The sequence below is a fragment of the Rana temporaria genome, chromosome 8 (genome assembly GCF_905171775.1).
Source record: "Rana temporaria chromosome 8, aRanTem1.1, whole genome shotgun sequence".
Classification (NCBI taxonomy): domain Eukaryota; kingdom Metazoa; phylum Chordata; class Amphibia; order Anura; family Ranidae; genus Rana; species Rana temporaria.
This window is the reverse complement of record NC_053496.1, coordinates 19020365-19037053: the sequence shown is the minus strand read 5'-3', so window position 1 is coordinate 19037053 and position 16689 is coordinate 19020365. Positions and strand designations below refer to the sequence as shown.

Here is a 16689-nt window from a genome sequence, read left to right as displayed (position 1 = left end):
TCCGCAGCAGAGGACGAGGGATCGCTCGTCACCCTGCTGCTCCCCCCTCCATCCACGGTGAGGGAACCTGGAAGTTCAGCGCTGCGGCTTCACTGCCCGGTCCCCTACGGCGCATGCGCGAGTCGCGCTGCGCCCGCCGATTGGCTCCCGCTGTGTGCTGGGAGCCGAGTGTTCCCAGCATACAACGGGGGACGGACGGGATGCCAGGAAAAAAACCCGTCTTTTGCCCGTATCGTGTGGCCGGAAGTGGGTGCAAATACCTGTTTGTAGACAGGTATCTGCACCCCCCTCCCCCCTGAAAGGTGTCAAATGTGACACCGGAGGGTGCCAATCAGCGCGACTTCACTTTAGGGTGGAGATCCGCTTTAAGGTCATGGTAAACGACGAAACAGACCCGAACAGCGCAGTTTGGAAAATCTCGGAAATACTCCGTTCCCAAGTTCAGCTGAGGTGTCTTCTGGCCTTTGAGTGATTCCGAGGCTCCCTGGCGCCCCCCACCTCTGGCCACACGCAGTATTGCATGCCATTGAAGTCAATGCGGAACAAATAATTTTAGTTTCCACTGACTTCAATGAGGAAACTCGCTTTGATACGCAAGTATTTTGGATTACGACCATTCTCCTGGAACAGATTATGCTCGTTATCTGAGGTTCCACTGTATATAAAAATGTTCAAAATGTGCTAATATTTTTGTTGTTATTCTATTCCTCACTGTTAAAATAAATCTACCATTAAAATTATAGATTGATCATTTCTTTGTCAGTGGGCAAACCTACAAAATCAGCAGGGGATCAAATACTTATTTTTCCTTACTGTATGCCATTTTCTGAAAAAGGCGAACTTGGCCTTTAAGGCTTGATAAAGTCTAGCATCTCTTAATGGAAAAAAAAAAATGGCTGGGCGAGAATATGCCCGTAGGGCCAGGGCATACCGAAACATGATGCATACCGGAACATGATGCATACCGGAACATGATGCATACCGGAACATGATGCATAACGGAACATGATGCAGGAAAGGTGCGTTCCGTGTATGTTTCTCACACCGCGTTGGAAATGCACTGCCTTTGCGATCTGTTGCAGATACCAATACCTTAATGCAGGCCTCGACAAAATTCGGGCGCCAGGTCGCAATTGCGACAAGAAATTGTGACCTGGCGCCTGAGGAAGCTTAGGGCTGCGCCCACCGGTAATTGAGGCCGCGGCTTTGCGGCCTTCATAGAAGGAAGCCGAGGACTGCAGAAGGCCGCAAAGCCGCGCCTTCAATTACCGGCCAGCGCAGGCCGGCATTCGAGGCCGCGGCTTTTCAGCCTTCACAGAAGGAAGCTGGGGCCTGCAGAAAAAATCTAGGAGCGGCCATTGGCATTATAGGTTACATCACATTACAAGAAGCAAAAAACAGCAGTTCTGAATGTGTTTTTTCACTGCCATCTCCTTCCCTCTAATTAGAACCCCCAAACATTATATATATTTTTTATTTTAACACTCTAGAGAATAAAATGGCGGTCGTTGCAATACTTTGTCACACTGTATTTGCGTAGCGGTCTTACAAGCGCACTTTTTTGGGGAAAAAATACACTTTAATAAAAAAAAAAAACAGTAAAGTTAGCCCAATTTTTTTATTTATTATGAAAGATAATGTTATGCCGAGTAAATTGATACCCAACATGTCACGCTTCAAAATTTGCGTCCGCTTGTGGAATGGTGACAAACTTGTACCCTTTAAAATCTCCATAGTCGACGTTTAAATTCTACAGGTTGCATGTTTTGAGTTAGAGTAGGACTAGGGCTAGAATTATTGCACTCCCTCTACCAATCGCGGCAATACCTCACATTTGTGGTTTGAATACCGTTTACATATGCGGGCGCTGCTCACGTATACATCTGCGCGCGAGCTTGGCGGACGGGGCGCGTTTTTTGGCACCTAAATTTTTAAGCTGGCCCCTAGATTTCAAGCAAATTTGTCAAACCCTGCCTTAAATGGCACTTCAAACACAGTGGGGTTAATTTACTAAAGGCAAATCCACTGTGCACTACAAGTGCAGTCGCTGTAGATCTGAGGGGAAGATCTGAAATTAAGGGAAGCTCTGCTGATTTAGATCATCCAATCACGTGCCAACAAAGATGGTGTTAATTTTACTTGCACGTCTCTCTTACAAAGCAGGGCCGCCAATGGGGGCGGGGGCGGGGACGGGACGACGACGACGACACACACAACCATTCCTCTTGTAGAGGGTCCCCAAACAGTAGGAGGTGTCAGCGTGGTCAGGCTATTACGGAAAATGGAGGAACACAGGAACGATGCCCTGTGTCTGTGTCTCTCCCTGCAGCAGCCGAAAGCCGATTTCTCTCCCTCCGGCTGGCTTTCAGCTGCTGCGGGGAGAGACACACAGACACAGGGCATCATTTCTGTAATTCAGGGTTTGACAAATTTGCTTGGAAGCTAGGAGCCAGCTAAAAAAGTTAAGAGCCAGAAAACGCGCCGCGTCCCGTCCCGACGCGCGCAGAAGCGAACACATAGGTGAGTAGCGCCCGCATATGTAAACGGTATTCAAACCACACGTGAGGTATTGCCACGATCGTTGGAGCGAGAGCAATAATTCTAGCTCTAGACCTCCTCCAACTCAAAAACATGCAACCTGTAGAATTTTTTAAAACGTCGCCTATGGAGATTTTAAAGGGTAAAAGTTTGTCGGCATTCCACGAGCGGACGCAATTTTGAAGCGTGACATGTTGGGTATCAATTTACTCGGCGTAACATTATCTTTCACAATATAAATATAATGTTTGGGGTTCTAATTCGAGGGAAGGAGATGGCAGTGAAAAATGACATTAGAATTGCTGTTTAACTTGTAATGCCTAACTTGTAATACCAACGGCCACCACCAGATGGCGCCAGCTCACAGAAGGAAGAGCTTAGGACTTCGCAAAGCCGCGGCCTCAATTACCGGCTCAATTACAGGATCCTCACGGCGGGCCCGCGGTGGCCGGTAATTGAGGCCGTGGCTTCGTGGCCTTGTAGGCCGCAAAGCCGGGGCCTCAATTACCGGCGGGCGCCAGGTCACAATTTCTTGTCGCAATTGCGACCTGGCGCCTGGATATTGTCGACCCCTGCTGTAATTGCTTCCCCCTCTCCTTGTTCTGCCTACTTCCGATTCATTCATTTTTCGAAAGCAGACCAGCTGAAATAAAAACAAAAAAGGCACTGGAATACAGTAAAGAAAACAAACTTTAAAAATAAAATAGGTTTTTACTAAGTTTGGGATAAAATCAACCAATACAGAGCCTGAAATAAGTTCATGTAATCTAATAAATACATGAAAGTTCACATTAGGATTTAAAAACAAACCAAAAATAAAAATAAAAAATAAATCCCTAAAACCATTGTTAAATAAATACTAGTTGAAACTACAGTTTCCTTTGGTAGCGATTTCAGAAAAAGAACATTTTGTGCAGAAAAGATCCAGATTGGGTAACTGATATTTTTAAACCGTTGAAATTTACCTTGAAGACACTTATTTCGACTTTTCTAGGATTTTTTTTTTTTTTTAGCTTTGATTAAATACTCCTGTTTGGTTATGTTGTTTCATAGCTTTAGTCTATTACCTGTAAACTAAGCAGCAGCAAGATTTATTTTTTATTTTTTGTAGTTAAAAAAAAAAAATTAATAAATTAAAAGTTTGCGTTTGTTTGCTGTTCTTATGTCCCTATTATTAAAAATGCAGAGCAGATTTATTGGTGGGTCAATGTCCTTGAGAATTTTGCATGTAGCAGGCTCCTCGCCGCCGAGGTCCAGGTGACCGCCGTCCTTCGCACATGAGCAGATAACTCATCTCGCTGTCAGAAGTGCAGCCGCTGCAAGAATCTCCATTGGGAATTTGTTGTTCGGATGTTTATAGGCGTAGTGAAACTCTAGTAGAACAGCTGTGTTCCCATCTTCTGATCTAAAGAAGAGAAGAAAAAAAAAATGAATTATGTATGGCCACACATTTATTTACTATTGACAGCCGACGCAGCAAAACCAAGAACAAAATATCGTAACACAATAAAGGGCTCTTGCACACGAGCGCCATAGAATCCGCGTATTTAGGGATTCGAGATTTATATATTTTTTAAACGGATCTGATTTCTGTCTACTGCTTTCAATGGACCTGTACACAAAAGGTGTATTAACCACTTAAGCCCCGGAAACCATTTCGCTGGCTAAAGACCAGGACACTTTTTGCAATTCGGCACTGCGTCGCTTTAACTGACAATTGCGCGGTCGTGCGACATGGCACCAAAACAAAATTGGTGTCCTTTTTTTCCCACAAATAGCGCTTTCTTTTGGTGGTATTTGATCACCTCTGTGGTTTTTTTATTTTTTGCGCCATAAACAAAACAATGTGACAATTTTGAAAAAATATTTTATACTTTTTTCTATATTTAAATAATAAAAAACATTACTTTACCTGCATATTGTCCGGGTCTTAAGTGGTTAAGAATTTTTTTTTTATTATATTTATTATAGCAAAAAGTATAAAATATTTTTTCAAGATTTGCGCCATTAACAAAACAAAGTGACAATTTTGAAAAAATATTTTATACTTTTTTCTATATTTAAATAATAAAAAACATTACTTTACCTGCATATTGGTCCGGGTCTTAAGTGGTTAAGAAATGTTTTTTTTTTTTTTATTGTTATATTTATTATAGCAAAAAGTATAAAATATTTTTTTTAAATTGTCACTTTGTTTTGTTTATGGCGCAAAAAATAAAAACCGCAGAGGTGATCAAATACCAGCAAAAGAAAGCTGGTAGGGAAAAGAAAGGACGCCAATTTTGATTGAGAGCCACGTCGCACGACCGCGCAATTGTGAGTTAAAGCGGCGCAGTGCCGAATCGCAAAAAGGGGCAAGGTCCTTAACCTGCATAATGGTCCGGGTCTTAAGTGGTTAAGGACCATGCCCCTTTTTGCGATTTGGCACTGCGCCGCTTTAACTGACAATTGCTCGGTCTTGCGACGTGGCTCCCAAACAAAATTGACGTCCTCCCCCCCCCCCACAAATAGAGCTTTCTTTTGGTGGTATTTGATCACCTCTGCGTTTTTATTTTTTGCGCTATAAATAAAAATAGAGCGACAATTTTGAAAAAAATGCAATATTTTTTACTTTTTGCTATAATAAATATCCCCCAAAAGTATATATATATATATATATATATATATATATATATATATATATATATATATATATATATATATATATATATATATATATATATATATATATATATATATATATAAATATAATATTATATATTATATAAACAAAAAAAAAAAATGTTCCTCCCTCAGTTTAGGCCAATACATATTCTTCTACCAATTTTTGGTAAAAAAAAAAAAAAAAGGATAAACGAAGGTCCGTAAATGGTGGAACACTGAACACAGTGTCTGCTAAACTGAATCCAAGGACCTCCGTGAAAGGTGGTAGCGGAACACAGTGTCAAACGCCTATCATGGACCAGGAGAAAGCTGCGACTTTAAAAAAAAATAAAAATGGACGCCCGCGACCCGACAGGTACACTGACTATGACGGAACAGGACCAGGAGGAAGCCGTGACTTTTAAAAAATGGATGCCCGCAGCCTGTCAAGAATACAGGTACACCGAGGCTACAATGGGCACAGTAAGGCTGCAATGGGCACAGTGAGAATGAGAACAGTAAGGCTGCAATGGGCACAGTAAGGCTGCAATGGGCACAGTAAGGCTGCAATGGGCACAGTAAGGCTGCAATGGGCACAGTAAGGCTGCAATGGGCACAGTAAGGCTGGGCAGTAAGAACGGGCACAGTGAGGCGTGCAAATGGGCATAGTTGACCCTCTTTTCCGCTTACAGTAGCTACCGCATTCTCACCCTAGGCTTATACTCGACTCAATGCGTTTTTCCCATTTTTTTTGTGGTAAAATTATGTGCCTCGGCTTATACTCGGGTTGGCTTATACTCTAGTATATACGGTAAATACTCATAACCCGTTTAGTAGTTTACTCCTGTGCAGGCTTTTGTGTTAAGAGTTGTGCCCAGTAGGACAATGTTTGTTGCCATGGAGGACAGTATACACTTATCTTCAGTTGACCAAGGAATGTCCAAACAGACGCAACACTCTGCAGTGTTTACAGTCCTTGAAAGCCAACAAGAAATATCTATTTCCCAACAAGACCAATTCAGTTCCAGGGCCTATATGATATATTTTATGAGCTCTGTTGACCAAGAGCATCACCTCCCAAATGTGTCCCATGGAATCGTAGGCGAACCAATAATATATTTTTTTTAAATAGGAACGAGCAAAAATCACTTCACAAAACATGCTCTTTTGGTTTATTGCATTCCTTAAAAACCTCCGACTATAAAGTGAATCAACACAGGTGTGCGTAGCCTATTGCATTAGGGTGTGCACCCCAAAGCTGCAACACATACTCTCTCCAACCTGAAACAACGGGAGGAAGAGGCGACCTGGGCAACAGAAGGAAGAGGAACAGGGAAAGGAGGGGTGGCATATATTGGTACCGATTCCCTATATTTCAGTCCTGTGGCGGCTGAATGTTGACAAAAGGGAGGAGGAGAAGCCCAATTTCAGCCGCTGCAGGAGGAAAATACAGATCGGTTCCACTAAATTCCACCCCCCCTGTGCAGGTTCTGAGGGTCAACAAGGAAGGATTGTGGTTTACCTGCCACCTGCCCACCATTGACAGGTTGCTAACCCCAGGATTAGGGTGTGCCCAGGCACACCCCTTGCGCACGCCTATGTTTATCAACCATTTTTAACATTTAAGGCTAAAAAAAGTTTTCCTATGAACAGGAAGTGCAAAGTGTCTAGGATTTCACTTGGACAGAAAAGCCCGTTCTGTGCACACATTGGACTTAGTTCCTCTCTCATACTAGGGCATGGGTGCTCAACCTGTGGCTCCCCAGCTGTTGCGGAACTCCATTTCCCATGAGGCATTGCAAGCCGCTGACAGGTACAAGCATGTCTCCCAAAGGCTGAGGCATTATGGGAATTGTAGTTTTGCAACAGCTGGAGAGCCACAGGTTGAGCACCCATGTACTAGGGCCTTGCTTTCCCAGATATCGGCCATTAACCTGTACAAAGTACAGCTGTTCATACACCAACAGCATTTTGTTAAAAAAATCAAAATTTTTGGAATGTTCCTTTAATTTTCCAATGGTTAATGGGGTGAAATCTGCAATTGTTTGACCATAGTTTTCTAGAACAAATATAATTCTAACTGTGAATGTGGTTTTTGATATGGAAAATTCATACATATTGTAGTACGTATGTTCTAGGCACAAAAAAAGTGCCCCATCATTGGTGTCAGTGGGAGGAATAGCGCTCCATCATCGGCGTCCTCTTGCTGGTACCCAGTGGCGGCGGGTGCTCAAAATTTTTGTGGGGGCGCAAATGGGAAAAAAATATTTGCAGCCTCACTGTGCCCATCAAACGCAGCCACTGTGCCATGCCATCAAACGCAGCCACTGTGCCATGCCATCAAACGCAGCCACTGTGCCATGCCATCAAACGCAGCCACTGTGCCCTTTAATTTCTGCCACTGTGCCCTGTAAAATGCACTTAGCTTACTCCTTCCACGTCCCTCGATGTCTTCTCCCGCCTTGGTGACGTTTCAGCCAATCAGGTTACCGATAACCAGAATCAGGGAACCTGATTGGCTGAGACAGCCGTGAGTCTTATCCAAGGAACGCACCCCCCGTACGTCCCAAGGATAAGACATCCGGGAACTGTGTTTACAATGTTTCAGTTTATGAATGAAGAGAAGCCGCTGTCTTCACTCATTCATTTTCAGGGCAGCTGAAGCTGCAGAGAAAGGGATTGGGGAATCTGTGTCCCTAGTCCCTTTCCCTGTCTCAGAGGGGAGATGTCAGAGGTCCGTTAAGACCCCTGATATCTCACCAAAGCCCCCCCAACAGGGCTGATTAAAAAAAAAAAAAAATTGCAATAAATAATCAAAAAAAATAAAATGCAAATAAAAAAAAATAAAAAACACACACACACACACACACACACACACACACACACACACACACACTGACAATCCACGACACCCCCCCTCCAAAACATAAAAAAATATCACTAAAAAAAAAGAAAAAAAAAATCACCATAAAAAAGAAAAAAATAAAGTAATTTTCGGTTTCGGCCTGACTTTTTTTTATTTCGGTTCTGAAATTTCCATTTCGGTGCACCACTACCGGTAAGAGCGGCGGGAGGGGGGGCTCCTCCGGGATAACAACCGTGTGGCTTTTAGCCGCATCGGTTGTTATTCCTGGAAAGCCAATAGCCCGGCTCTAAAAAATGATACCAGGATGATGCCTGCAGCTGCGAGCATCATCCCGGTATAACCCCCGAAAGCAAAGGACGCATATCTGTGTACGCTCAGCGGGAAAGGGTTAAAGTGACGCAGTGCCGAATCGCAAAAAGTGGCCTGGTCATTTGGCCAACCAAATGGTTCGGGACTTAAGCGGTTAATGAATGCATTAAAGCAAATATTTTATTCAGTGAAATTTGAAGGTGTTAATGATTTTATTCAAGTCTTCGGATAACACCTGCTTCGAAGGAAATCGTACAGTGGGATCTGGCTGCAAGCTTTTGCAATGTACACCGTTAAGGCGCCACCACCCCATCATGACACATCACACAGACATGCAGCTTTCTCACGTGACAACACTTAGCCAGAGAAAAAAAAAAAAAAAGACTAATATAATAGGCGTGAAGTGGTGGCAGTCATCTGCTTACAAAAATAAATTAAAAATAAATAAAATTTACTAGGAATGAGTACAAAAAAAAAACTACATTCAGGGCTCTGCCAATCAGGCCAGTACTGCGTACAAGTGAAACGGCTGCGTTTGCGCCTAACAAACAGGATTTTTTTTTTAAATTAGGTATGGGGAGGGAACAATTTTAAAGAATTGTTTGGTAAACTGGAAGAAAAGCCCAAACCTAACAAGGAACTTTGGCTCAGACCCAGTCGGGTGATGTGATCCCGAAGCTCTGCCTCCCCTGCATTAACAAAGCTGCTGCAGGGGAGAAGAGGGAATGCAAATGATGGTTTGGCCATGGGAGCCTATAGGTGACATCACCGGCCTGGGAATTCCCAGCCATTGTCGAGTGCTCCCTGAGCCAGAGATGCAGGATCACATGACTGGATCGGAGCAAATTAATAATAGGCAAGTACACACATCCTTATACAGGTTAGACCGGGTAGGTAGGAGGGAGGGAACGTTTTTAAGAATAGTAACTTCATCTTTTTTTCCCCCACTTTAAGACCAGCATTTCCTAGTATCGCCACGATTGGTAGAGCGAGATCAATAATTCTAGCTGTAGACCTCCTCTGTAACTCAAAACATGCAACCTGTAGAATTTTTTAAACATCGCCTATGGAGATTTTAAAGGGTAAAAGTTTGTCGCCAATCCACGAGCGGACGCAATTTTGAAGCGTGACATGTTGGGTATCAATTTACTCGGCGTAACATCATCTTTCACAATATAAAAAAAAAAAATTGGGCTGTTTTTTTTTTTTTTTTTATTAAAAAATAAGACAAGTGTCTTTCTCCCTCAAAAAAGTGCGCTTGAAAGTCCGCTGCGCAAATACGGTGTGGCAGAAAGTATTGGAACGATATATATATATATATATGAGCTTGCGCGCAGAAGTGAACACATACGCGAGCAGCGCCCGCATATGTAAACGGTGTTCAAACGCAATTTTGAAGCATGACATGTTGGGTATCAATTTACTCAGCGTAACATTATCTTTCATAATATTAAAAAAAATGGGGATAACTTTACTGTTGTCTTATTTTTTAATTAAAAAAAGTAATTTTTTCCCAAAAAAGTGCGCTTGTAAGACCGCTGCGCAAATACGGCGTGACAGAAAGTATTGCAACGATCGCCATTTTATTCTCTAGGGTGTTAGGATAAAAAATATATATATAATGTTTGGGGGTTCTAATTAGAGGGAAGAAGATGGCAGTGAAAATAATGAAACATTACATTAGAATTGCTGTTTAACTTGTAATACCAATGGCTCACCACCAGATGGCACCAGATCACAAAAACCAAACCACCTTCCAAACCAAGTCGCCAGGACACTATTTCTAGTCGCCATGGCGACCTGGCGCCCGGGATTTGTCGATCCCTGACATACATACATACATACAGGGAGTGCAGAATTATTAGGCAAATGAGTATTTTGACCACATCATCCTCTTTATGCATGTTGTCTGACTCCAAGCTGTATAGGCTCGAAAGCCTACTACCAATTAAGCATATTAGGTGATGTGCATCTCTGTAATGAGAAGGGGTGTGGTCTGACATCAACACCCTATATCAGGTGTGTATAATTATTAGTCAACTTCCTTTCCTTTGGCAAAATGGGTCAAAAGAAGGACTTGACAGGCTCAGAAAAGTCAAAAATAGTGAGATATCTTGCAGAGGGATGCAGCACTCTTAAAATTGCAAAGCTTCTGAAGCGTGATCATCGAACAATCAAGCGTTTCATTCAAAATAGTCAACAGGGTCGCAAGAAGCGTGTGGAAAAACCAAGGCGCAAAATAACTGCCCATGAACTGAGAAAAGTCAAGCGTGCAGCTGCCAAGATGCCACTTGCCACCAGTTTGGCCATATTTCAGAGCTGCAACATCACTGGAGTGCCCAAAAGCACAAGGTGTGCAATACTCAGAGACATGGCCAAGGTAAGAAAGGCTGAAAGACGACCACCACTGAACAAGACACACAAGCTGAAACGTCAAGACTGGGCCAAGAAATATCTCAAGACTGATTTTTCTAAGGTTTTATGGACTGATGAAATGAGAGTGAGTCTTGATGGGCCAGATGGATGGGCCCGTGGCTGGATTGGTAAAGGGCAGAGAGCTCCAGTCCGACTCAGACGCCAGCAAGGTGGAGGTGGAGTACTGGTTTGGGCTGGTATCATCAAAGATGAGCTTGTGGGGCCTTTTCGGGTTGAGGATGGAGTCAAGCTCAACTCCCAGTCCTACTGCCAGTTTCTGGAAGACACCTTCTTCAAGCAGTGGTACAGGAAGAAGTCTGCATCCTTCAAGAAAAACATGATTTTCATGCAGGACAATGCTCCATCACACGCGTCCAAGTACTCCACAGCGTGGCTGGCAAGAAAGGGTATAAAAGAAGAAAAACTAATGACATGGCCTCCTTGTTCACCTGATCTGAACCCCATTGATAACCTGTGGTCCATCATCAAATGTGAGATTTACAAGGAGGGAAAACAGTACACCTCTCTGAACAGTGTCTGGGAGGCTGTGGTTGCTGCTGCACGAAATGTTGATGGTGAACAGATCAAAACACTGACAGAATCCATGGATGGCAGGCTTTTGAGTGTCCTTGCAAAGAAAGGTGGCTATATTGGTCACTGATTTGTTTTTGTTTTTGAATGTCAGAAATGTATATTTGTGAATGTTGAGATGTTATATTGGTTTCACTGGTAAAAATAAATAATTGAAATGGGTATATATATTTTTTTTGTTAAGTTGCCTAATAATTATGCACAGTAATAGTCACCTGCACACACAGATATCCCCCTAAAATAGCTAAAACTAAAAACAAACTAAAAACTACTTCCAAAAATATTCAGCTTTGATATTAATGAGTTTTTTTGGGTTCATTGAGAACATGGTTGTTGTTCAATAATAAAATGAATCCTCAAAAATACAACTTGCCTAATAATTCTGCAGTGTGTGTGTGTGTATGTGTATGTGTATGTGTGTATGTGTATGTGTGTGTGTGTATGTGTATGTGTGTATGTGTATGTGTGTATGTGTATGTGTGTGTGTGTATGTGTGTGTGTGTATGTGTATGTGTATGTGTATGTGTGTATGTGTATGTGTATGTGTATGTGTATGTGTATGTGTATGTGTGTATGTGTATGTGTGTATGTGTATGTGTGTATGTGTATGTGTGTGTGTGTATGTGTGTGTGTGTATGTGTATGTGTGTATGTGTATGTGTATGTGTATGTGTATGTGTATGTGTATGTGTATGTGTGTATGTGTATGTGTATGTGTGTATGTGTATGTGTATGTGTGTATGTGTATGTGTGTATGTGTATGTGTATGTGTATGTGTGTGTGTGTATGTGTATGTGTATGTGTATGTGTATGTGTATGTGTATGTATGTATATATATATATATATATATATATATATATATATATATATATATATATATATATATATATATATATATATACACACACATATACACATATACATATACATACACACATATACACACAGTCACACATATAATGTTTGGGGGTTCTAATTAGAGGGAAGGAGATGGCAGTAATGCTTGTAATGTAACCTGTAATGCCAACGGCCACCACAAGATGGCCACTCCTAGATTCCTTCTGCAGGCCTCAGCTTCCTTCTATGAAGGCCGCAAAGCCGTGGCCTCAATTACCAGCTGGCCGGAAATTGAGGCCACGGCTTTATGCGGCCTTCTGCTGGCCTCAGCTTCCTTCTGTGAAGGCCGCAAAGCCCTGGTCCCGCCGCGATCGTGCCCCGCGCCAGCCAGTAACTGAGGCCGCCGCCCTGCGGCCTTCTGCAGCCCTAAGCTTTCCCAGGCGCCAGGTCACAATTTGTCGCAATTGCGACCTGGCACCCAGATTTTGTCGAGGCCTGGCCTAGCCAGTCTCCAGACCTTAATCCCATAGAAAATTTGTGGAGGGAGCTGAAGGTTCCAGTTACCAAACGTCAGCCTCAAAACCTTAATGACAGAGGATCTGCAAGAGGATTGGGACAAAACCTCTAATTGCCAACAAGGGTTTTTCCCCAAGTCAGTCATGTTTTGTGAAGGGATCATATACTCATTTCACTCATTAAAATGCAAATCAATTTAGTTTTTTTTTTTTTTAATTTGGGGGATATTTTTGTTATTCTGTCTCTCACTGTTATAATAAACCGACCATTAAAATGATAGACTGATCTTTTCTTTGTCAGTGGGCAATTGTACTAAATCAGCAGGGGGCCAAATACTTTTTCCCCCTTTGCTGTATATATTAGGCGTTAAATCTAATAATCCAATGCAGACATTTCAGTACCGTCCACCAAATTGTGAAAATTCTGAATAACCTACAAAAGCAGCAAAAACTAGACTGACCAAAGCACACCATCCTGTGCAAAAGAAAATTGTGACTATCCCTTTAAATGATTCGGCAGATTAGTTGGGAGAAGAAAAAAAAAAAATCCATTCACCATTCCTAAGCAACAGCACAAATGATTGATGACAGCGCTATGAAACCACTCGGGACCAGCAAGGACGCAATCAATATTCAGACAAAACATAATTAGACATCCTAATCAGTAGCGCAGAGACCCCTCCCCCTTTTCTAAAGCCAATGACGGTTCGCTCTAATGTGCCTTCGACTTAACCATGTATTGAACCGAATTTCTGGTACAAAGACGCCGTAATAAAAATGCATATTTACTTAGTCAATAAACAAACGAGGTCAAGCGTTAAGTCGATAATAGACATTTATAGAATCACAAACTACAGAACATTCGCAGAAGTTGCCCAAAGGGTGGCACTACCTGTTTGTTGGCCAACAATTCTTTGCTGTTTGTAGGCAAGACAAGTTCCTGGCCAATGCCCTTTGGACAAAAGTCCTACGATTTGTCCACGGAAAATCCCATCGTGTGTACAAGCTCAAGAGAGGCTTCATCCCATCAGATGCAGCTGCTTTTGGGGTATTCCTTGCCATTTTTTCTTCTTCAGCCTGAAATCTTAGGAAGACCATAATGCGATTTTCTTTCCTGCAACCACTGACCGCGTTGGTGGGGGAATCCTTCCCGCTGAGCTATAGTGTTCTCCAGAGCAGGGGGCTGTTCCTGCTGGGGGAACACAAGTCAGTGGGAGGCACGGTGGCACCGGAGTCAGTGGGAGGCACGGTGGCACCGGAGTCAGTGGGAGGCACGGTGGCACCGGAGTCAGTGGGAGGCACGGTGGCACCGGAGTCAGTGGGAGGCACGGTGGCACCGGAGTCAGTGGGAGGCACGGTGGCACCGGAGTCAGTGGGAGGCACGGTGGCACCGGAGTCAGTGGGAGGCACGGTGGCACCGGAGTCAGTGGGAGGCACGGTGGCACCGGAGTCAGTGGGAGGCACGGTGGCACCGGAGTCAGTGGGAGGCACCGGAGTCAGTGGGAGGCACGGTGGCACCGGAGTCAGTGGGAGGCACGGTGGCACCGGAGTCAGTGGGAGGCACGGTGGCACCGGAGTCAGTGGGAGGCACGGTGGCACCGGAGTCAGTGGGAGGCACGGTGTCAGCGGGAGGCACGGTGGCACCGGAGTCAGCGGGAGGCACGGTGGCACCGGAGTCAGCGGGAGGCACGGTGGCACCGGAGTCAGCGGGAGGCACGGTGGCACCGGAGTCAGCGGGAGGCACGGTGGCACCGGAGTCAGCGGGAGGCACGGTGGCACCGGCGCCAGGGGGAGGAACGGTGGACCCGGCGCCAGCGGGAGGAACGGTGGACCCGGCGCCAGCGGGAGGAACGGTGGACCCGGCGCCGGAGTCAGTGGGAGGATTCGTGCCCAATTGTTGGGGTCAGTGGGAAGATTAGCGTCAGTGACCGGAATTATGCCCCACTGTTGGTGTAGAAGGAATATTTCCTTGTATCGGTGGGAGGAAGAGTGTCCCAAGGGCCTGATTAAAGCAAAGGGCCGCATCCAGCCTCCGGGACCACTGCTCGATATCTTTAGATCAGCAGGTGCAGAATATTTGCTGCCTTGGGAAAGAATGCATAGTCTCAGGATACCAGTTCTAAAAAAAACAGGGTCATGCAGAAAAAGCTTTGTCATGATCCCAAGTAATAAACCTTAATAGCTCCGCAAGATGATATGGCTGAAAAAGACAGTAGAAAGCAATGTACTTTCCCTGCAGGAAATTGCATGTGAAGCTATAAAGTAATGTGACACTTGCCAATCTGCTTTGCACTACAGGCACTCTACTGAGCTATATCCATATCTAATGGAACCGCGTAGACTAACCCTTCACAAAATTGCGCATTTTCAAAACCATTTCTGTATATACAAACTTCACCGCTGAGAGCTCCAGTTGTAAGGATTTAAATTGTTGTTTTTTGTGCCGCTTTTCTTCTTTCAACTATACGGAGCTGATCAAGAAACTATATATTTTATAAGCACCTGAACGACCACAACATACAGGGATATACAATGTAATACTGACATAAAATCACACACATAGGTTGCAACGATAGGCGGCACTGGTAGGTTGGCACTGATATGCAGCACTCATGGGCACTCATAGGTGGCACTTGTGGACACTTATGAGTGGCACTGATATGCGTCACCTATAGGCATTCCTTGTGGCACTGGCACACATTGTGGGTGGGGACTGATTGGCAGCTGCCTGGGCACAGATTGGCATTTCCCTGGTGGTCTAGGCGGCATACCTGGTGGTTCAGGGCATGCATCCGAGGGGAGGCTGCGATGATAAAACAATCAGTACACACCCCACCTGTCAGGAAAGCAGCCGATCGGCTTGCGCCTGTCAGATGCGAGTGAGGAAAAGCCGATCAACGGCTCTTCCTTTTTAGGCTCCATGTACACGGGATGTTTTTACAACTACTCCTAAATTGACAGATCGTAACCCACATTTAAAACGTCCATTTTGACACGTTTACATGCCGCGTTCACGTTGAAAAGAAAAAATTATATATACATTTTAAATGGCCAAAAACGCCTATAAACAAAAACACTGCTAAACGCGGGTTACCGCATTTAGTCGCGTTTGGCGTCTGAACCCATTTTTTTACTTTCAAAGAAACGCTGTTAAAAGCAACTTCCTAAAAGTGTCAATAAACGAGACATAGAGACACATAGGATAACACTGAATGAGTTCAGGGGCAGTTGAAAAAAGCGTCCAACTGCCTCTGAACGTACGTTTAGCAGCGTCCCGTGGCCTTACATCGTGATCAGCAGCGATTGGACACAGCTGATCATTCGGTAAAGAGCCTCCGACAGACCGACACTGAAACACCTCACCACCGATCGCCGCGATGCGAGCCCCCACGGGCGTGCAGCGGCTGTTATGCTGCTGAACGTCATATGACGTCCTGTCAGGATAACGCAACCACCGCTTGCCCGTCATTCTGCTATAGGCCGGGCGGTAAGTGGTTAAATACAGCCAGTGCCTGCTGATCCCTTCATAACTAGCATGAAGGCACCTAAAAATCTGCCATGAAGTGTCTGAGATGTGGACACAACTTTGCCTACTGTACAGAGGAAACTAGGGTTGTCCCGATACCGATACCAGTATCGGTATCGGGACCGATACCGAGTATTTGTGGGAGTACTTGTACTCCCGCAAATACCCCCGATGCCTAAATAGAATACTTGCCCCCCGCAACGAATGCCGCCGCCGACCCCGTCACATACCGCAACAACGCCGCCGCCGCATGGTTAAACAGCGTGCGGGGAATATCACAGCTTTCATTTGAATAGCTGTAGTGTTTCCTGCCGCCCCGCGTATAGACACTCCCCCTTGCTCGGGATTGGACGGATCTGTCCAATCCCGAGCAAGGGGGAGTGTCTATACGCGGCGCAGCGGGAACACTACAGCTATTCAAATGAAAGATGTGATGTTCCCCACACGCTG

The 16689-nt window shown here is 44.4% G+C and overlaps 1 protein-coding gene across 1 annotated transcript in view; it reads right to left on the bottom strand.

The window, feature by feature from the left end:
• Positions 1 to 3229: 3229 nt before the first annotated feature.
• The window catches only part of PWWP2B (PWWP domain containing 2B), a 54696-nt gene continuing 41236 nt past the window's right edge, over positions 3230 to 16689 (bottom strand). The window contains exon 3 of the mRNA XM_040361361.1: positions 3230 to 3943. The gene's annotated coding sequence lies outside the window, so the exon portion shown is untranslated. The remainder of the gene's footprint in view (positions 3944 to 16689) is intronic.